Genomic DNA, 23,752 nt, shown 5'->3' with positions numbered 1-23,752 from the left:
GATTTTATAAAGCGTTTTATAGTAAATCTTCCGCACTGTTTGAGATAAAAGGGGATGCACGACTGTCCAAGTTTGCGCAGTTACTTTAACTCAAAACCGATCTCGGGGAGTTATGTCGAGATTCTTTTCTGATTTATGCGCGGAAAGGTAAAACATGCAAGAAGGAACGAAAAGCATTTTTATATTTACCTCGGAGCGCAAGTCGTAATGGAATATCTGAAACTCGCGTACGGGCAAACACACTTGGAACAGACGACAAAATTCAACGAGAGACGGGGATGGGTTCGGGGGCAAAGTTGAACAATAATTTTGTTTTAATTACGTCGCTCCATGGCAATTGGTGCTTGCAAAAATGTCTTCTTTCATTTGGACTCTTTCGTTTACTTTAATAAATACACTTTTATGGAGCAACTTCCATCATATAACCCGTATTACGTATCATAATAATTTATATTGTAATTTCGTCGGAAAATAAAAATATAACCGTATAACGGTAAAAAGAGAAGCGGAGTCTCTCTTGAGACCCCACAGTGAATTTCGCTTGGATTCTTTTCTCCTTTGAGTGTTCATGAAATTAATAATCCCGTATTTCTAAATCGTCCTCGTGCGCAACTCGGCGTAAAGGAAAATTCCCCGAAGACTCGGGTCGCGAAGTCGCATCCGCGACAGTCAAGTGGTACGTTTATCGAGGAAAACTTAATAAAAAGTATTACCGCGCTCGTCCTCCGACCGTTTTATTATCGCGGCCGACGAGGAAAAACGGTGCACTTTCGCCGAGATAGAAATCGAGTCCAGATATAAAGAAAATTGATTTGCCGCGAGAGAAGGGGGGAGATGGAAGAAACTGAAGAGGAAACAGCGAGAAGATTAATCAAATGTAATCGTCTCGTAATCGTCTCGAAGATGGACGTGGGGAGGGGAGGTTTCGCGACAACTGCATTTTTCGAGCTCGTAATATGTATAAGCGGCGGATACGTACAAGCAAGGAAATGAAAGGCGCAGGACAGGAAGGAAGGAGGAGGGATGTTTATGCGCGAATAGCGGTTATATTCGCCATCGAGCAGCTACGAGTTTCCTCCCGTCCTCTCCGTTTTCCGCGCGATCCATTTTCAATTCAATATCGATGCATTCGCAACGCTCGCTTCTTCTTCTTCTTCCTCCCCCCCCTTTCCTTTCTCTCTTCTTCGAGCGTTCGACACCCGCCTTTTCGCATCGATATCGATATTACTTAAAGCCTCGCCGTGTCTCCTCGTCACATCCAAAGGAAAGAGAGAGAGAGAGAGAGAGAGGGCAACCGGTATTGAAATGCGAATGATAGTTTCCTTACGTACAAAAGCGCGAGACTCGTTGCTCGATTGTGAGGATCTTGGCGAGTCAGCTGGATTCGTCGTTATTGTATAATGCGCAAGTCAAGTACTAAGAAAAGCGCTGTAGGGCACGTCTTATTATGCGTTTAACTTGATAACTTTCTTAAAAATTTTATTATTCCGTCTAGGTAAGAGCATAAAAAAATAATCTTTGGAAAAAAATACTTTGGAACGTACCCTTTTACAAACTGCCTCGAAGCTTTCGAGCGCTTCAAAGAAAACCTGATATCAAGAAATGTAATTTTATTCGGATAAAATATCCTTCTCGTTCTTGTATGTTTTATGCTCGCTTATATCATAAATTGATATATTTTTCGCTGTTAAATGATATTACCGCGAGAACGTTGTTATCGTTTGTATAATTCTACAATTTCGTGATATCTAATTTACTTCTTGCAAATATATCCGTCGTGTTTGAATATTTGACGGAGCTTTCCTCGGCACACATTCCAATTAATAAACGAGAATTAGCAAAGGAGAACGGAAAGAAGTAACAATTTAATACATCGCATATTTCAGCAAAAGTTACACGGGACTGCGATCTTCTCTGATAATTTCAGAGAACAAGATAAATATATGCTGTGTAAATACGCGCAAATATGACCCGTTTCGCGCTTACCTTCCCTATTTCCCTGTGTTAAGAACTTAAATTAAACGCGGAATTAATAATTGAAACGTAATTTCCGAAAAAAAGTTTGCGATTCGTCACACGCAACGTAACAATACGAGTCTCGCAAACACTGGCGATTAATCTTGTGGTAGTTAATCTGAGCAACGAGAGTTCTGGATGAGGGAATACAACGTTACGCGAGTCACATTATTGCGAGTTTATCTAACTACGCGTGTCAATGCGTTTTGGATTTATTCCCGAACACTTACGCTAATTACAGCGAACAAATTAATTAATTGTAAACGTGCATGAGTAAAACACTAAGCAAACAGTGGTATTACTTCGTACCGCATTTGTGTTTACTTCGACGAACTAGCCCTTGTATCCACACTATGATCTGCTGCTGATGTAATCTTTCCATTAGTGAAAAAGCAATTTGTTAATGTAGCGAATACACGGCTTATATAATTCGCGACGCGTAAACAACACATGTATCCATGCGTGGATCCATAAACAAATTGTAACGTATTTATAATTAAATGCATATGATTAAAATAAACATTTTTGGGAAGCACGTAATAAATAGCATTTGTTTTTATCGAAATATGACGTATTATGTGTTTAACGACTCATCTCGTTATATCCATAGGTTTGTGTACCTATAAAAATTATTTACATGTTTGCAAATGCACTAGTAAATGTAAAAATATTGAAATACTCTCTCTCTTTCTCTCTCTACCGGTGTAGTAGTTCATTTTGCATCAGTGAAGTGACCCAGTTTTTAGTTTGTGTATTATAGATCGAAAATATTTGCCGAATAAGCCATGAAAAATATTGGCAAAGCGACGAGATTCGATATTGATAGAACGTTAAAGGAAATAAAATTTCTCGTCAGTAAATTTTCAAGCGTAAGAAAAATTTATTTCATAAAACGCGCGAACCGGACCGTGATTATCAAAACTGTCCAAATCTCTGCTAGACTCGACGCAATTTTTTTCTACATTCGCTATGAATTTATTGACCAATTAAAGTCATAAAATTTTTAAGAGACGTAAAAAAAAGCAGAGAGAAATCATCAAAACGATCCTGTATCACTGCGTGCGAACGATAAAATTCAAAAGTGTTCTTTCGCGACAATCCGCTGATGACTAGTCAAATTAGTAATCGGGATAAAAGAGACGTGAGAAGTCTCGAGCGGAATACCGACGGCAGTCGGAAAGTGGAAAAAAAAATATTTATCGTCAGAAATCAGACTAACCGGAACGAACGATCGTTTATCCGCATTTCGTACGAGAGGTCGTCATTACGCGCGACGCATCTGCGACGACCGACCGACCGACCGAACGAACGAACGAACGAACGAACGAACGAACGAACGAACGAATGAACTGTCGGCACAAGTGCGAATAATGTCGCGGCACCGGACCCCGACCGACCTGGATTTAACGGCGTTAACTCCGTTTCCAGCGCTAATGACGCATAGAGCCGCGCAATTGGGTTTCCGTGCGAATGGGCGAAATCCTCCGCGCTGGATCCGCTGAATCCAGGATCAACCCTTATGTTGGCGGACACGCGGCCGACCGTACGATCACATCGCTCGCTTTGGCGATCAAGCACCGCGATTTTCGGCACAATGATCCATTCAAGCGCTTAACGAGGACGTGCGTGGCGATGTGGCATTCGCCGATCGCGCGCAGCAGCAACGTGTGCTTTAGAATAGCGAAATGGAACGGTATCTCGCGATAAGCCCGCCGCGTTGATTCGAAGAGATACGCTCAGAAACGTATAGAAACGGATGAATTAATTTTAATTGGAGGCAGCTGCGGCGGCGCGCGTGGCAGCCGCGACTGCGATTGAGCTAACAATCGGCCCACAATCGGGGTTTAATCGAAGAAATTTACGTAAAAAGTTTACCTAGAAAACTAGTTTTATACAGGGGCTGAATGAATGGGCGCGCGCGTTCCACATTGTGCGTGTTACGATTCGCGAACGATTTGCGTATCCATGTTTTTCGTTTCGCTCGACGGATCGGATAAAAGATCTTGTTGCAAAACTACGCGTACGTACGAGCGCGTCGATAATTATCGAGCAAAACGGCGCAACGTTATGGTCGGCCGCCGTATTTCACAAAAGCCGAGCATTTACGGGCGATTCTCCACGCCAGGTGTATTTTTTACATTTTTTTTTTTCCCATTTTGTTTCCGTACCAAACGCAAATAAGAGCATTCTTTGGCGACGGCGTATACGTTTCGCTGCTGGATGTTCCGCGTTGTTTGCCGTTTTATCGTGACATTTCGAAAGCGTTTCGGATTTCATGGACTATCCGGGAAATGTTTCCCGCGACCATTTGCAACTCGTCGTCCACTCGTTTTCCACGCCACCGTGTTGCATTTAATTATGATCGAGGATGCCGCGCGCACCTCCTCTCGCCGAGAGCGTCCCGCCACGCGCGAGCAGCGTGAATTTGAAGTCTATTAAAGATAATCCGTTACGCGATGTCACCGTCGCTACATCGCGACGTTATTATTTCCAGTTTTTCACATTCGCGCTAATTCATCGATCATCCGCGTGGAGTGACACGCGACAGCCCGCGCAACAAATGCTTGATGACTAATCGCTACCCCCAAAGATCTCGCGATTCATTTCCACGGTCACGCTAGAAGTTTAGCCATCTCGCGTCGACGGGACAAATAATTAAGGAGGGCGAAAGAAGATTTCCGGCGAGCTGTGTGAGATTCTTTGGAACACGCGTATACGGGAACATGTGTTGTAGCCGGGAATCACGGGAATCCCGGAACGAGGAGGGTGGCACGGTGGTAATCGTACGGGCGTGTACCACCGGTCGTCGTAGGCAGAACCCCATTATAAGGGTGCCAGCTACATTTATAGGGCCGTACATCACCGAGGAAAGGCAGCCGGAGGACTTTATTATTTTGCGGACACATTTATCTATCGGTGGCTCGCACAACAAGAGCGAGCAATGTCTCCTCGACTTCGGGGATCAGGGAGATCGAATGTCGCGTATACTATAACGTCTCTTTTGCCCCTTTCTTTTTCACGTTACGGGCAGCGCGATATCATTCTTTCTTCACGTCTACAGCGTGTATTCAACGCCCGCCAGCTTTTTTTGACGCATAAACTTTTTCGTTCCTCGCGATACGAGCGCAACTATGTCACTTTAATCTTTTAGTAGGTAAGTGGCCGAAAGTTATGTAAGTGCGTGTAAGGTGAAGTGCTGACAACACCCCAAAGAAACGTTATCATTATTGTTACATATTTTTCATTAATATTTTATGTCGTAGGAGATAAAGAAACGTAATAAAAAAAATAAACTTTAAGACTTGCAGACAACACTTTCCGTTTTATTTTTCCAGAACAAGGTTTTTAAATCTGCATTTCTTCGTTGCTTGGGGTGCAGCAGCGGCCACCACTTGCTTACTTAAAAAGGTTAAAATTACAGTAATAAAATTCACATGATGTATAATTCACATGATGTATATTAGCTGCTACGTAATAATTTTTAATTAAAAGTTCGACACGTACCCAACGCGCCCTACCCGTCCTTCCATCGATCGATTTAGATTGACGGTCCCGGTACACAAGCGCGTTTCGCCACGACCGAAATTCTATAATCCCCACGTCGTGACACACGATAGATCCGGGGCTCCCCTTCTCGTATCCCCGGCTGCCCGATCTCGGTTTGGACGGGCATCTCGCCCTTTGTGATCCCGGATTATCCGCAGTCCTCCGCCGGCTCGGGCCTAGCCACGAACTTCCTAACATTTTGCCATCGAGAAACCGCGGCGCTCGCTCGATGTCGGCTATAAAGCCGTTATTGGATCGAATACTCGCGCTGCGCCATAAACATCCAACGTATTGCGCGTGCACACACACATACACGTCTACGTACAAGCGTGTCTGCGTGTTCGCAGTGTGCGCGGCACGAGTCGTCCCGATGGATCGAAGAGGGTCGCCTCCTCCGCTCGAAAAATCGACCCTTCAAGAAAGCCACCCTTCTATCTTCTTTCCTTTCGCGTCGTTCAACTTCGCTCGCGAAGCTCCACCGAAATTTATTCGCATCCGGTGAATAAGTCCGTCCGAGTTCGCAAATTCCCGCGGGTGCTTTCTTAGCGATACGTCTCGCATTTCGCAGACTTGGCAAGGGTGGTTTCCTCTGGAAAGTCCGATAATCGCGGGTTTCCGACGGCCATTGAGATTACTGTCATCCAGCTTTCGAATCTATCGTGTTTTCACAGAAAATATGCGAATATAAAAGAAATAATAGAAAGATAGATATATGTATACATATCTTCCAGATAATTGCGTTTAAATTTCGAAACTCTTCGAAACGAATTAAATATTTATTTACAGGATTTATTATTATTTATAATTAAATACGAGGAAATTATAAGAGAAACAGTGCCGTTTAATTTATATGCTCCGAAGAAATCCAAATCAGCCGGTGGCAGAAAGAAATCGCGATAATACTACGACACCCTATAGAGACAGGCAATTTGTCATGAGATTGTTATTAGAGCGGATAGAAGCGGAACCTCGTTATCATTGACGGAGTTATAAGCGTTATAAGCCATCCGCTAAGTTTCCAGCGAGTTTCGGTGCAGACGAAGGCGGGAAAGGGGTTGCAAGACGGGAGGATTGGGAGGAGAGTGAGAGCGGGATATGCTCCAGCGGGGAGGAGAAACGGGACACGGAGAGTTATTTCTGATTTAAATAAACTCCGCTACGTTCCTCGAATCTCGTCTTCCAACGACGACGATTCGAACGGGGACTCTCGCGCGGTGCTCGGAGGTAGTCGCTCTAGGCGATGGAAGGGGTTAAGGACGCGCGGGGTGGAGAACATGAATGTAATTTATCTCCGCTATAAGGGACGCAAAACGGGTTTTCCTTCGGTTGAAACTACGTTTGAACTCGTCCACTGTCTTCTTCTATCCTCACGGCTGCTCAAGGAGGAAGCGAGAGAAGGAGAAATACGGGGGTTGGGATCAACTCGGGGCCCAAAGAGGGTGGTTGTTAAGGGAGGTACGCCGCTCCGGTGAATCAAAGAAATATTATATCATTAATACAGACCCCAGGGTGCAATGGGGCCGCTGGGTGTCTGAGTGGAGCGCACTACCATCCTCCAGCAGCCTCCTTCTGTCGATTTCCCAACCACCCGAGCGAGCCAGCCACCCTCCCCTCCCCCCTTCCTCCCTCCCACGCGAAAGCTCTTCGTCTCTTTCTTTCTCCTCCTCTTCGCCAACTCTTTCCTTCTCACCCTCTCGCGCCCGTACCACCCTACGAGCTTTCAGCCGCCGGAGGTACCTTAGGAATATATATCTTGATAATTTGACGCGCCTTATATACCAGGCGTAACTATTGTTTACGGCTTATAGGTTCGTTGGGATCGCGAATGCGCGGCTAAGTAAAGAATGCACGGCCGCGAGAGCCGAGCGTCTCGCGTGCGTGCGTGAAATTTTTACGATTCTTTCGACGCGACCGCCGACGTCGGCAGCGCGACCGATTTTTATGGACCCCATAAAAATATGCGTCCTGCGTATATCAATATTTCTCCCGACTGGAAATCGTTAAGCTATCCCCCCACCCCCTCCTCCATCTTTCCCCCGATATCCATACATAGTGATATATAATGTTTTCTCGTCTATGACGTAAATCAAACGTTTTATTATTAATCTGGACTTCGGTAACGTTTTTCCGTCTTTCGTCAGTTCGCAGTGATAGAAATTTTTCAAAAATGTATATTCTTAGCCGATGATTATCGCGATTAAACTCATTAATGAGAATTAATAATAACGCAAGATTAATTACGCTCTTCTAAATTATATTCTTTCAAGATGTTCTAAATAAAATTATGTATATCGCGTGCTTGATTCAAAGTAATCCGTGGAAAACGATGCTAATACCACAAAGAAGTCTACTTTCGAACGTTAAGGATTACAATAAATTAATGCCCTCCTTAATTAGGATAAATTATACGTCCATTATGCTCGAAAGAGGAACATAAAAAAATACATTAATCTTCTTATGAGCTTTATAATTACATGTAATATTAATTTCCCGTTGTAATACGTAAGATACTACATTAAAGTTCGTTTCAGGCGTAACGCTCCGTTTGCAATGATTTTCGAATCGATTATTCAGAATTTTTCTCTTTTTTTTTCTACAAGAGCGCCACGAATGTGTACGAGTATTGACAGACACGCGAATCGAAGTAAAAAGAAAAAGCGCCCATTTTTCGGAGTTCATTTTAACGATGACATTGCGACTTTAATTCGGTCGTTTATCGCGCCGGCCGAAATATATGTTCCATCGGTGACGATGCCATATTTTCCTGTGTATCGTGAGACGCGGGCTATCGATACACGGAACGTCTCGGAAGTAGCGCACTTTCTCCGAGCCATAGATATTGAAAGCCAAACTCATGGGATATCTGTAGGACATCTGATACATCCTATATAAAACCAATGTAAGGGATCCGTCCTATCTCATTCAACGACGCGTTTTTATCCCGCGAAATTGAAATCGGCGCATTGAAGACGGCCCGAATCATGGCCGGATGCCGATGTACGTGACAAAGCTTGTGAAAGCACCGGCGGACATTTTCGTTGTAAAAAGGTAATCGTGATGATCGGACTTTCGATCGGAACAAACGACGATGCCGAAAGAGGGTCGGGCGCGAGAGACGTGTCATCCAGAAAAGGACGGATGAAAGAACTCTGAAAAATTAATCTTCGACTATTATGCTTAAAGGTCGTAGCAATGCTGCGAAGGCTCAGTTTCGGCCTGCGTGATAAATGACGTATGTATTTTCTATTGCTGCACAGCCCTCTGAATAAATATCTTTTCGTATGCGCATTAAAATATTCCCATGTATGTATGTTGATAAATTTTTCATTTCTATATCTTCGTCCATAAAAACCGATGCTGAAAATAATAATCCCTATAGAAGTCGAGCAATAATAATGGCGAGATGTCGTATAACAAAAAAAAAAGAAGGGGAAGAGGAAGGAGGAGGTAACGTGACTCTCTCGTGAGCTTGGTCCCGCGATCGCGAGAGCAATGCAGACGCTATTTATTTCCTTTTATAAAACCCGGTATTTTTCCAACGAGATCGAGTGGAGCAATACCTTTTCTCTCGATTAGCTTTTCCCTTTTCCTTCAAGCCATGCAGCAGCAGCGCGAACAAAAGCGGCACAACGTGGAATAAACGTCTGTGTCAACGGTACACAAAATTCCGTATAACAGCCTATTTTTGAGGAACGGTTAAAAAAAGAAGGGATGAGAGGGATGGGGGAGGGGGAGGGCGCGGATCCTTTATTTCGCAAATCCGCGCCTATCGTTTTATGCGACGCGTGATTTACTCTCGTGTCGAATCTCGTTTATTCTTCCTCTTATTTCTGTCTCTCCACCCCTCTCGACCTCCTTTTTTTTCTGCCGAATTCGATTGCGGCCGATCGACGCGTCGCGTCGCCCGGGAATCCGATTGCTAGTCTAAAAATTAATAAGCGCCCTGACAGATAAGCGGATTATATCGGTTCGAATTAAAGCTCGCGCGTTCCAACGAGCTCAGCGCGCACACACACATACACACGTACACACACGTGTCCGCTTACACGCACGCGTGTGAAGGCGGCTCGCGTGTGCACGACGACAATATCGCGACATCACGGAATTCCGCGGTTTTCCGCGAGGAAAAATAAGGGACGGCGTGTAGCGAGCGTAGATGCCGGTACATCTCACACGTTATTCCGAAACCGCAAAATTTACTTTGCACAACGTAATTTAAGTACGCCATAAAATCCCCCCGTCGCGGCGGACTAAGATACCGACAGATCTCCAACAACATTAGATAAAGCGTAGGGATTGCGAGGCAGCCCCGAAATTTCCCACGCGAGAAGAAAATCGTCGTTTCTCCCTTTGCTCGGTGACGCAAACTTATTCCGTGACGTTTCACGAACTGGGAACCGGATGTTATTTTCGTCGCCATCACCGAGACTGTCGGTGATTACGACGAATCACAGGCAAGTTTTACAACTACCAAACTTCTTTTTTTAAAATAGAAAAAAGACGAGTGATTTATTATTTACGTAATTGATCATTCTTTCTTAATTGAATAAAAAAATATTGCAAAAAATTAAAATCTCATGCGTCACGCGCCTGAGAACTCCCTTATCAATCAAGTACCTTTCTGCTGCCTCAAAAAATCTTAATCTTATTAACAACTGTAAAGTTTGCTAATAACGGGTCGTACTAAATTCAAGGTATATGTATTTACTACTACTACTACTGTTATCGTTACTCGCACATTCTTCGATTTCGAATTTTCGCAGAACTTCACAGATACCATTAGCTAATAACAACAGCAAGATGGGATCTCAAGTTAGTTTCACACACCCAGAAATAACAGTCCCAAACAACGTTCTGGTGGTTGTAAGACTATTTGCTTATCTGCCACCCTGTAAAAAGGGGCGAAAACTTTTCCATCGGTCGAAGGGGGAAAAAAAATCTTAATGGCAAGCGGCACGGTCCGTTGTTTATTTGTGGGTGGCGAGAGAACAAAGAAGGACAAAAGGGAAAGAAAAATAATAGGAAAACCGCGTGGAGCAGTGTCGGAGAAATTAAATTATGTGCCCAAGTACTATCACACCCGTGCGTTTCTCCCGAGGGACAGAAAGTCCTCCACACAAAACTAGGCTCGCCCTCGATAACGGCTATTAATTTAATTAATATCGAGCCAATCGGCGTTTGGCGCGTGGTCTCTAAGAAGATCTCATATCAGAGTTTAAACTTATCTATACCTCAATCCACGAAAAAAATAAAAAAAAACAGGGAAACTTTGAAAAAAATCTTTCAGATGCGAATTACAAGTTAACGTGAGACATCTGAACGATTCACAACGACGCAAGAAAAAAAAAGCGTTCGTCGAGTCAAGTCTCACGAGTGTGCGTTTCACTTTCAATCTTCGATCGCGAGAAGGAGGGGAAGAGAGAAAAAGTTACAAATGACAGAACTCGAAGATATTACAGGGCCAGTCCGGCGACGCGCAGGAAGGAGGAATACACGTGATACAAAGTGGCACGATCGGCTTTGCTCGACTTGTATGACTCTACCGACGGCAAAGGGGAACGCTGCGAGTGCTGGGGGGAGGGGGAGAGAGGAAACGAGGAAGAGGTGGAGTGTGCGACGAGAAAAGCGGACGCAGAGACGAGGGTGGTAGGGTCACCATTCGGAGTTCCCACCGAAGGCTTTTCTGCGGCTTCGATCCCCATTGGCTCGCCAACGACGGGCATCTCCCTCATTCCTCTTCGTTTCGGAGGTATTCACCACCCTCGTCGTCGTACCTGTCCTCCCTTTTGCGCACTAGAATCCCACCGTCGTCTCTCCCTCCCTTTTCTCATACTCCCTCGCCGAATTCGCCGTAAGAGTTTTTCATCCGTGCTCTTGCTTCGTTTACTTCTACGGCTTTCCTGTTCTTCGGTGAGATGTTACTTGGATGATCCACACCGCTCAACAAAGCCACTTTCTTTTTTCTGATAATACGTCCAGGCCATTCAGAAATAACAAAAGCAACATTTTTGAGGATTTTGCTTTTGTATCAGACGCACGGAGGTTTCTTCTCCCCATTATATTTATCAATGATCACTTTTAGGGACGATTTTATCGACGCATTTACGTATCGGATTCAGACAGCTCTTTTGTTAATTTCAACTTCGGCAGTGTATATGACGAAATATATCTTTATTTAAACTTTATGTAAAAAAATATGTATCTTTCAGGAATATTTACAACACAAATTCGAAAAATGTCAATTTATTTATGCATTTACAGCTGTAATCATACTTGTTTATCACGCAAATATTACGGTATTAATTAAAATTTTAATGTAATGACAATAATTAATATTTTCAATATTACATGCACGATAATAATCCTGTAAACCATTGTTTTTCCGCGTATAATAAAATTTATTTTTCTATTTTGATTAACGATTTATTTATAAATCCTTTTCGGCAACATTATCATTATATTATTAAAACTTTTATTAATACTGCTAGTTCTTACTCTCCTTTTATACACATTGCTGGGACGTAGAAAATTTCTAATCCTCTTACTGCATGATTATACATTATTGATAAAGAAAAGAGATATTGTACGTATACAGAAAGCGGATGGAATTTCGAAAATGGTACTTCCGATTTCGATGAACCTATTAGAAGAGCTTTAGTTTGAGCTAAAATGAAAACCTTTAAAAGGATTCTTGATGACTCCTCTGAGAAAAAGCCATTTTTTAACGATAAAATGTTAAAAATATTTTTTTCACGTATTTTTCGCGAGAAACGAAGTCCATATCCAGTTTCATATCATCTCTGCTTACAGGGCGAAATGAGGTCTACAACTGTTCGACTTTTCGGGTGAAGTGAGGCTCATCCCCGTTCCTCCTTGTTTACAAGACGAAATAAAGTCATATTGCTTCACATGAGTTTACAATTTTTCAAAAAAAGTAATTTTCAATTAAAAATTAAAATTTGGTTTGGTTTAGATTGTATATATTTTTTAAAATTATGTTTTATATATTTATGATAATTGTTTTATTAATAATTTTTATACAGCGTCGAAGTACAGGCAACGACCTTGATTTCCTTAAAGATTAAGGTTGACATTGAAATCAGTCGAAAGTTGTCTGGCTGTGGGTAAAGAAAAATATTTATCCATACTTCTATCATTTCATCTTAGAACGGTTTTTCATAAGAGTCGTCAAAATTCCTTTTAAAGGTTTTCATTTTAACTCAAAATAAAGCTTTTCACAAAGTTTCATCGAAATCGGAAGTAAAACGTTTTCGAAACTTTATCTTAGAAAACTATTTTAACTGCAGCGAGAGTAATAAACTTTAACCATCAACTGTGAACGTGGAGACTTCGAAACTCCTGATATTTATATAACTTGTAATTTCAATTACGAAAGTATGTAATTTTAATTGTATTTTTCTATAAAAAAATCTTATAAAACTTGATTCTCTACGATTAATGCTAAAATGTAAGAAACTACAGCAACAAGTATAAAGAGTAGAGAATTATCGTAATTTACCTTTTTCACGTCTAAAAGTAGAAAAAAACTTGCAGGATTCCACGTCTAATAATATCTATAAATTATGAGTTTAAAAAAAAATATTGAAAGAGATATGACATACTATGAAAATTTTAATGGTCGTCAGTGATTCCGAATAAAATAAGATCGTTCCATAAAAAAAAGAAGAGGAAAGTAAAATGATTTAATATCGCCATCATACCGGGCTTGAGTAAAACGACAGTTAAGTGCGGCCGCAGGCGGATCCAAAGGCCGAGCGATTAAAAACTTGGCCCGTAAAGAGAGACCAGGGCTATCTCTGATCTGAGAGCTGGTCACATTTGTAAAGCGGCCACTAGAGGTTTGAGGACGTCGTCATTAGCGAACGAGAAGGACTCCAAAGTTCGTGGGATTCGGTCGAAAAAGCAGGATCTCCACGGACGCGACGCAAACCACTCGAGTGACCCCTCAAACGAGGAAGGAGATTAAATACCGTCTTAGGTCAGTCAAAACGCACACGAAATTTTCGGGAATTAGGAAGGATCTCCAATAAAAACTCATGCAAGACTGCCGGCTCTCTCGTGTAATAACGTTTTCTTAATGAGATCAATACTTCACACGAAACAAACGCCACCGATATTGCACTGTCAAAGTTAAATTGATTAACTAACAAAAACTAATAATAATAACGATAACTTCTTCGAATGAGAAAGTCAAGTACAAACGCGTGATTTAAAATTCCGCAGTACTTCACGAGTAACCCGAAAGAAGATCGCGGAGCGTCAAACAGGGTGCGAGAATATTCGACGTATTTTCAGAGCAGGATGATGAAAAACAACCATATCCGTAGCCCGCGGTGGAAATGCTTTCTCCCTGCGGGGGTAACGGCGGCGATGTACAAAAATATACACGTACCGCATCCCAAAGTGGTTTAATAACGCCGTGTTCGCGGGGTCATGCGCGCGCGCGTAATATTTCGACGAATATTTCGCGAGAGCTGCGTTCTCGAATTTGCCGTGTATTTAATGGGGGCGGCTTAATGCGCTGCAAACCAACGGAAGCCGCGAAAAGGGATCGGTTATTTCCTCTCGATCAGCTGCAACTTTCCCATCACCGCTGCGGCGCGTATGTAGAGCGCGCGAGAGACAGTCCGCTAATGAATCGAAAATTTCGGCGCAGCTCGCCGGGCGCGCGCACTTAATTAACCGACCGGTGCGTTTGTAATCCATCGGCCATTCAGACGTTTCATTATCATCGCCGGAAAGGGCGGGAGAGGGGAGAGGGAGGAGGATGGTCCTCTGTGCACGCGCGGATGCACGACTGCGATATTTACACGAGGCGATCTCCAAAGTGGCAAAAAAAAAAAAATCAAAATGCCGCGAAAAAAATTGTTCGGCGAAGAACGCGATGTCGTCATACGCGTGCACCATCGCCGACAATTCACGAGAACGATTCTCTGCATTTATCGTTTTTCGAGATACATCGATTTTTAATCCTTCAATCGGGGATTTTAAGACCCAGCGGAATTTTCAATTTTGAATTATTCTGCCTCAAATTCGGATGCGAAAAAAAAGTGGAAAACGTTTCCCGGTCAAACAATTGTGAAATCTGGATTGTTGAGAGAGTGTATCAGAATTTTTTCAGATTTTTTAGAGTTCGAAAACTTTCAAAAACATTATCAGGCTCCAGTGACCTGATTGGATTAGAAGAGCAGCAGCAAAAAAAAATCGTTAGGAGAATTAATAATCTACAAAATATTCATAATTATCCGCAACAGTTATTTCGACAGATAAATTTTGCAAATTTATGCCTTGCTCATTTAAATCGATCACGATGCCTTCTCAAAATGCCGAGCGGAAACTATTTAAGGGAAGGAGAGATCTTGATTAAAAAAATTCAAACACAAGATTGCATACAAAGTTTTCAAATTGAACGAAGAACCGGTACAAGCGGCAAAAGAGCGTGATGTATTTATAATATAGGAATATTGTCTCGCGTGAAGGTGGATCGCCGAATTGCGCGAGCGCCGCGAAATATTGTCGCGAATCGCGAAAAGCCTTCGCGATGGGAATCTCGCTTGGTTTAATTCTCAGGAGACCCTTCCGTCAGCTCATTAATCAGGCGTGAAACGGAAGCGCGACATCCGAACGCACGAGCGTTGATGCGAATGCGCGTTGATGAGCGTGTCCCGTGCAACGAGTTCCCGTTCAGTCGAGTGCATTCTTGCGTGTACGCACACTGTTTTACGGCCGATACGCGGAAGGCCGATACGCGGAAAATCCGCTGATGAACACGATCGGATCGTTTATGCACGCGACCGAGTTCAAAAATTAGCTCTCGCTGTATGCACTTCGCTACGTCTCTCTCTCTCTTTTCTTCTCGTATCGCAAAAACAAAACTTTTGTTATTATTATGCATTTTCGCCCGCGGTCATCGCTAACGCGTCTCCCATGTTTCGCCGAACTTTTCGCGCTGTTTCACGATCGCCCCGTTGAAAAAAAAATTGCGCCCCTCTCCCTCTTCTTTCTCGCTTTGGCGAGTTTCAGTTTTGGTCAGAATGGAAGGGAGCGGAGAACGAACGCGAACAATAGGAGATCGTTATTGATGGAACGAAGCAGCCCGGTAGCGGAGCGTTTGATCCCGAATGCAGGTTGCGCTAATGGTGCTAATGATCATCGTATCCGTCATGTCCGTACAATAAAGCAACTCGGACCCGGCTTGTTTTTCCCCCTTTTTGCAATGCGAGCGATGCGGTATCGCCGTGGAAAGCAACCAATGACGTATGCGTTACATACGCTGCGGTATCGCTGACGAACAAAGCGGTGTAAAATCGCATTACACTGCGGAAAGCTTAATAAGCGATGCAGTGTTATCGAATAATACGATTTAACAAATCTAATAGTCGTAACAAAATGATCGAATTACGTTCGCACGTGTGTAAAGTGCGCATTGTGCGATCGTATCCGGCGATCCAAGTTTTGAAACGAGGGGAAAAAAAATCTCAAGATCGCAACGCGAAAAATTTCACGAGCTCCAAAAATACGTGTTCGACTTATCGCGTCCAGTTTTGTTCCATCGAGTTTTCCCGAGTAGAAATAAACTTATTAGCCGGTCCGATTCAAAATTTAGTGGCTATAATTAGATTAGATTAAGTTTTCTCATCGGTTAATTACTAGCTAAATATTCCTAATCTGTACGTAACTGTCCAATCACTGAACGGAAAAAGAAAGCAAAGATGGCGCCGTCTTTCCAAACATAAAATCCAGCTATTGTCTAGTCACTGGTAATTTTAGATTGATCAACGGATTCAAATTGAGATTATCTCCTTTTTTCATAAAAAAAATCTGTTTGAAAATCCACTGATGTTTTCGTAAAAACATCTGACTGAAAATATGTAAATAATTAGATTTTCAACAATAATGTAATAACAGTTATATATCGAAACGTGACTTCTGCGCATACTGAATAAATAACAAGGCACAATATAAACGATGATATAATAGATAGTCAGATAAAAGCCACTAGAAATGAGCGTTACATTATTAAACAGCAGCTATGTAGGACAAAATTTTTTTACCTCACGGCAAGACAGACACGAGAATCAATTTCTATCGGGGTACATTACGTTGGGATCTTATTTCCAAAATATCACTCAAAAAATAAGAGATCCTCGTGCGCGTGTATCGTCTCGTTTTGACGAATAATATCACAGCGTCGTTGTTAAAATATAGAAGAAATACGGCATGATAGGCCGGCAATAGCGTGAGAACTCGAAGCTCAGTTCGATCGGGATCGCTCTGGAAATAGCCGGCTAACATGGGTTAATCGGATCCCATCCTGTTTGCGATTGGATTAAAGTAACTCGCTTAAGACCGAGGCCGGGTATAACCCCGGCATTGATCCTGTCGCTTAACCGAGTTACCTTCCACGATGCCGAGACGACGAATTTGTCGTTCGCCCGACCGTACGACGCGACGCTCTCGGCACGCCGCGCCGCGCCGTCGTTGCTCGCTCGTGCGTGCAGATTCGTTGCAAACAAAATATTTTCGATAACGGGACCAACACCCCGCGAAATTTTGCATTTTTACCCTGGTGGGGGGTCCAGCAGCGATATATTGTATTAATGCGATTTGAAGCGCGCGATAACGCTGCGAAAGAAAGAATTAACGATACTCTCTCTCTCTGCAGGACGTTACACATCCTGCATTCAACATTGAACGGCGCGAAAGTGAGGTTGCGAAAAGTTCACGAACTTAAGTCCTGCAAACAAGTTTCGCAAACTTTATTCGCGACGCGTCTACGTGACACTATCGAATCCGGATAACCGCATTATTACGACTAACACAAAAAAAGCCGATTTCAGGCGAGCGCTCAGCGAAGCTTCCTCCGGGTTTAACTCCCGCGGAAACATCCACGAACGATCCGCGCGTCGAGATCGGGAGAAGTCAATCTCGACGGGACTAACTTTTCAATTTTCCCTCCCAACTTTGCGAGGGTGTAGACTTGCTGTACGCGTATATGTGAATGTACGTGCCCGATCGTGCAAGAAGGAGAGAGGGGAAGAGAGAAAAGGAACGAGGAAGGGCGTCGCTCAATTTCCTCGCTGACGAGCCAGGCGACTACCTGTAGACGGCTCGATTTATCACGGCCTATAATTGAACGGAAGCAATTTATTAATCGGCCTCGCGCGTCCAAGCAAATCGATCGTATCGCGCCGGACAGAGCGAGAATGCTTCTTCTATTTCGAGCTTTCAGCTGCCGCCAAGTGCATTCGGCGTGCCCTTCCCCACCCCCCTCGTCCGTTTCGCGTGTTCTGGGTTAGCGATAGATAGCTCGCGGTGTAAAACAGACTTGATAAAGAAATTCTAAAAATTATGGACGAACAAGTTCTTAATTAGTCGAATAAATTCAAATTCTCGGAGCAATTTTGCGTCAGTTTTTCCTTTCTTTAGATCATTAATTCCGCTCTCATCCTGAGTAATTAATTTCCCTAAGTCTCCGAGGTGCTTCTTCATGCGGCACGTAGCCAACAAATTTCCAGTTTGAAAATTTGAGACTGAAGTTTTACTCGTATCCCACTGGATGCATCGCGTCATATTTTCACGCCGTTTTTCTTATTTCGCTCCACTATTTACCACGACAACGTAGTTACGACGAGTATTTTTCAACGTCCGCCGGTGATATTTTTGCCATGCGCTCTAGACGCGAGTGAGACGGTGCCGGTGCAACTGCACGGCGCAACTTTCTATGATAATTGTCTTAATATGTATCGTTGCGTACAGTTTACGTGCAAAAAAAAGAAGTAATTTGCGAATTATTAATGATCGCAATTACTTCAGATTATACGATTACTTCTAAAATATACTCGTTATTCGCCGCGCCTCCCTCTCTTTCTTTTTTTTTTGCGGCGAGGTGGAAACTAAAGATAAACTTGCATTAATTCTCAATTGCACATACCATTCTTCTCGCAATTATTCCAATTCACAGGATAACGTGCGAAACGCGTATTATACGAGATACTGTGCACACAACTACACGATTCCATTCTAACAAGCTTGTTGTTTTCCTCGCTCGTTCGTGAAAAGAAAAAAAAAAGAAGTGCACGATTAGCAGCAGATTATCAACACGTCATTGCCTGCGTCGCGCGTAACGCACAGACCTTCCGTCAACTTTGGCGACGAAGTGAGGGCGTATAAAACTTCGCTAACTGTCGCGTTCGTCCTCCTTCCCTTTTTTCTTTTTTTACGTCGTTTACAGTCATAAAAAGAGCGCCGCGAGTGCTCTCTCGTCCGCAATTCTGTCACGGAGACGAGGCCGTCTCGCGAGACGTCGGAAGCGAACCGAGAGACCGACCCTTCCTCCGCGAAACGGAACGGAACGGGCACCGGGAAACGGCAACGAAACGTGTTTCGAGAGGCCGGTCGTAAAAGTCTTTAACCCGTTTCGAGACGTGACCACTCTCTCTAAACGTATACCGCAGCTATACACGTTCGCAACGACGGACGGACGGAAAGTTTCCGAACGTCCGCGTTTCACGATTCGGCCGAATCGCCCTCCCCGAATTCGCGAATAGCCGCGGCTCGAAGAAGCCATTTTCTCTCCCCTTCGAAAGAGCACCGTCGAAAATTTCGCGCAGCACTCTAGGCGCCACGTCCGAAAAAGGTTCTTAACGGAGAGAGCCTTTAAAAAAAAAAAAAAAGGAAACGTCGGCGCGCGATTGGTCGCGCGGAGGGAAGTGAACGTTGAGAGGGAAGTTGTAAAAACAGCGGACACAAATGGACTGGACATTATAGAAGAAAGGGATACTGCTTATATTCGTGTCGTGAATACGGTTTTATTCGTCGCGACCGCATCATCGTTAAGCACGGAGTGGGTATATCGAGATAATTTTCGAGAAAAATTCGTATACACCGGGACGTAATTGAATACCGTGACTAACGACGCTGCTCGCCCGCCTTTTGACGGCACTACGTGTTTTTACGCGTTTTCGCGTAATTAAAACGCATCAACGTCGTATTATGTACGGCGTCCGTAACGCTGACGCGTCATTATCTTCGTAATGGACAATTAAAGTGGCATCGAGGGCGGGCTGTACGCGAAAGGAACTCGCGCACCCGCAATTGCAGCTTGTGCAGTACATAAAAAAAATGGAGGGCGGAGAAGGGACACGTCGCGGAACGGTTATCTTGTCACGCTATTGCAGTCGCCGTCTGTCGACGCGCTTGCGACCGACCGGGGTCGGAGCTTTTCACTCGTCGAGGCTTAACGTACGTCCGCCCGGCCGTCGTAAACTTTAAAGGATGCTGCACACGTACGAGGGATGAATTTCTATCTCTCGCCCCCTTCCCCATAACGCCGGGAGGGACGGGGTAACCGTGAGACGTATTAACGAGGAAACGAGATTAACGTTTCGCGCAAATTGGATGTTCAGGAAAAATGGCAATCGCGCGGGCACGAATTAAAATGCGCAATCCCTAACGAAATCACGAGATTAAACGAGAGTTCGATCGCCAGATATTCGGCCAATTATTTTCGAAACGTAAATCCGTCGTAGATACGAGCGGTAGAATCCACGTAAGAGTGACAGAATACACGTAACAAGAGTCATACAAATGAATAGATTAATGCCTATTCTAATAAGAACTTCACATTCTTAAAATACTCCGCGAAAATTTTACAAAGTCCAAGTGCTTGAGAAACTCTCACTATTGGATTTCGGAGGATCCATTATTTTTTAGACATTTTTTAATAAATTAATTCGAAGACTTTTCTGTTTATTTCTTCAATTTAAACACAAGTTTTTTATTTCTATCGCACGATGTAATAATAATAAATTTGATTCTCAAGAGAGAAAGCAGATTACAGGTAAAAGACTTGCGAAAGTTTTTATTAAAGTATAAACAGTTTTGCAAAATGTTTAACATGGTTTTTTTCGGAATAACATTTTTCAAGCTGTTACCACGATAACTCGTTCAGTTTTAATCCGATTAACTGAAAATTTTGAAACATTTGCAACTTTTCGATTTTTCCGGTGAAGAAAGTCTCGAAAAAGCAGCGAAAAAGTATTTTTTTTTTCAAAACGTTGCAAAAATCAATTTTTTAATTGATTGTAGTTTGGATGAGAATTAAATTAAAAATTTGTTTGAATTTTGTGTTTCGGATAATTTTTACATTTTAAATCATCTGAGACGATATTTTTTGACACGCTCGTACAGATTTGCTAATGATTACCAAAAATGTGTTTTCTAATGTTTGAAAAGTTTTATAAAAAACATAGTAAAATAGTAAAAAATAAGTGTATAAAATTTTACAAGAGTTTATAGCTTTTATATTGAAAAAAGAAGAGTACAAAAATAATACCAAAACAAGAATACTCACTTAAAAATATCATATATTATTTTAATATTATTAGACAATAATAATTTGAATTTGATCGCTCAAGTGTATTTACACAAATATATATAAAGGAGCGTCAACTAACAATCGGAGCTGAATCTTGATGCCTAATATTATTTTATATTTTAAATAATTTTATATATAAATTGCGCATCGGGCATAAAATGCAATCAAACTGAAGCTAGAAGTGATGTCACAAATTAAATAAATTGATCATCAATTTAATAATGATGCTATCAGCATCTTAAGAAACTGCAAATAATTTAATTTTATATTTAATTTAGTATTACTAGATCGTGCGATGAAAATGAAAAAAACTTGTGTTTAAATTACGAAGAAACAAACACAGAAGTCTTTGAATTGATTTGTCAAAATGGCAACAAGAATGACTGGTATAATGCAAATTATTTTTTATGATGGATGCAAGAGGATGAAGAGTGTCGTCGCTGCCACGTTTTCTGTGCTCGACGAGCCAAGCCTTTTTTTTTCTTCCGCCCTCTTGCCTCGAGCCTTTTGACATCGCGCCGTTGCTTCAGCTTCTCCCTTAGTCCGTAAAATTCTGCGAAGTACGCGTGCTTGCAAAATAGGAACAAGCCGCGCCCTCGAGTCATCCAGCGAGACATTTTCGTCGTGCAGCTCGTTTTTCGGAGAGATATACAGGAAATAAATCCATTGCAAATTACACATCATCGCGCACGTACAAATCCATTATTACACGTTAAAGAATTTGAATCTCTCAAGATGACAGCGATGGCCATTGAAAAATTTTAAATGTGTCTCATCCTCGCGCGGAATTCAGTACGGTCGAGTCGAATTAAAAATTTCTGACTTCCAAGTTCTCTTTTTTTACACTAACGTTCCAACTACAATTTCACATCGAGAATCAAGAAAAAGTGAATTATTTGAACTTGAAGGAATGCACGCTCTCCTTCCGCGTTTCTGACGTTCGCCTGATTTTTCCAGAATTTATTCTTAAGCAGTAGACGACATGAGTTTTCATCGGAATGAAAGCAGAATTATTATTTATTACCAAGACGAGAGACGATTCGTCACGCACAAAAAGCGGAGCGTATCAAAATGTCATTGGCGGACGCAAAAAGTGGGTCGAGTTTCGAGGAGACGGCAGACCGTATTTAGACAAACGAGTGCGTTGCACGCGATGCCACGAAGCGAGCGAATCGATAGCTCAGCCTCCCTCGCCCCCTCCCTCCGCCCCCGCGAACGGCCACGCATTCCATGCATCCGCGCATTTGCATAATGGAAATTTCATTTCAATCTAAATACGCGCGTGTCGGGTAACGTGCGACCGGCGTCGGGGCATTCGAATGCGTTTCCTTGCATGCCCTCGCGGCCTGCGGTTTCGACGACCACGAGAGAAGCTACAGACCACCCAAAACTCACTAACGGGAAAAATTGCATTGTTTCTGCGTTTGACAACAAAATTGTTTTCCCCAACCCTAATAGAAACCTTGCATGGTCAATAATATCATCAGTGTCAACAAATATCATTGATCGTGTATGGTTAATATTGATGGATTGATGTAGACCATTGACAGCGATCCAAAGTTTTTGATTCTCGAGCATCAGCTGTGTGATATGTGATATTAACAATAATACTGGCTGTGTAAAGAGGAAGTGATAGTAATATTTTTATCGGCACAGCTTCAGAATCATGGATAACAATGGCCGAAATAATCTTAGGTTGTAAAAATGTTGATGCAGTGATGACTGTCAGTATTACTGACTCACAATGTCAAAAATAAATAAAACAATGAATTAATAAAAATACCACATGATTTCTGACACATGTCTATCGCTGAAGATGTACTGAAGTTGGACCGAAACGTTTGAATTTATAGCTTGGATCTTTTGAACAAATACGGTTCATACACAACTACGCACTAAGAATCGCGTTGTACTCTCAGTATCCCATTGATTTAATATCAATGACTGTGTAGGGCCTTTTCGCGAGAACGAAGACGCATTGTTAGCTAATCGACGAGCGAAAGAAGAATCGTTAATTAGACTCGCGCAAAAAAATCGTCGCGGATAAGGAAAACTCGGGGAATAGCGGCGCGATAATGAGAAGTGTGTCGTTTGATCATAAAACAAAACTGAAGTGACCAATCCCCCCTCTCCCCTTTTTTATCTATCCTCCCTTCCTTTTTTTCTATCGTGTGATCACCTGCTTCAACCTGCAATGGACGACGACTGCTACTAGTACCTACCGCGAGATATAACTTTAATTGAATTTAAATTGAATTAAAAAATATATATATATATATATATATATATATATATATTAATATTATCGTCGCTAGTTATTACGTTTGCTCGCCCACGGCGTTATCGTGCTCGTGGCATTTTGCCCTTTATAGTTATTTTCACTCCCGGCGCCCCGACTGTTTCCCGAGTATGCGCAAACCCGCACTCTTTTGCAGCCCTTTTAACAACGCGTCGTTCACTCTCTCGACAAATTAATTAGCCAAAAATTAAAGGATCACTGTTAATCATATGAGAGCTGGCCGAAGGGATTTTCACCCTCTCGTTCTCCCTTTCTCAATTAAATTACGCGTATGAGAGAGAGAGAGCCGCGACTGATGTCTCTGAAAACGGGAAACCTCGCGGATATTTTTCCCGCGCAAGAAACGAGATTCGAGATGAAAGACAAACAGGAACTCAGCGAAGAATCGGGTTACGAATACTCGATGACACGCGCTACGCGATGCCGAAAGCGTTAAATACCGCCGTACGCTTTTCCACCTTACCGTATTTATTTACGCTGGATGATAATCT

General features: G+C 42.6%; 1 protein-coding gene across 22 annotated transcripts in view; it reads right to left on the bottom strand.

Annotated features, from left to right (window-relative positions):
* LOC105207684 (polypyrimidine tract-binding protein 1) overlaps positions 1-23,752 on the bottom strand; it is a 478,610-nt gene that overhangs the window by 62,828 nt on the left and 392,030 nt on the right. The window lies entirely within an intron of this gene.

The sequence above is a fragment of the Solenopsis invicta genome, chromosome 15 (genome assembly GCF_016802725.1).
Source record: "Solenopsis invicta isolate M01_SB chromosome 15, UNIL_Sinv_3.0, whole genome shotgun sequence".
Lineage (NCBI taxonomy): Eukaryota > Metazoa > Arthropoda > Insecta > Hymenoptera > Formicidae > Solenopsis > Solenopsis invicta.
Note: the sequence above shows the minus strand (reverse complement) of the source record. Positions and strands in the feature narration are given on the sequence as shown.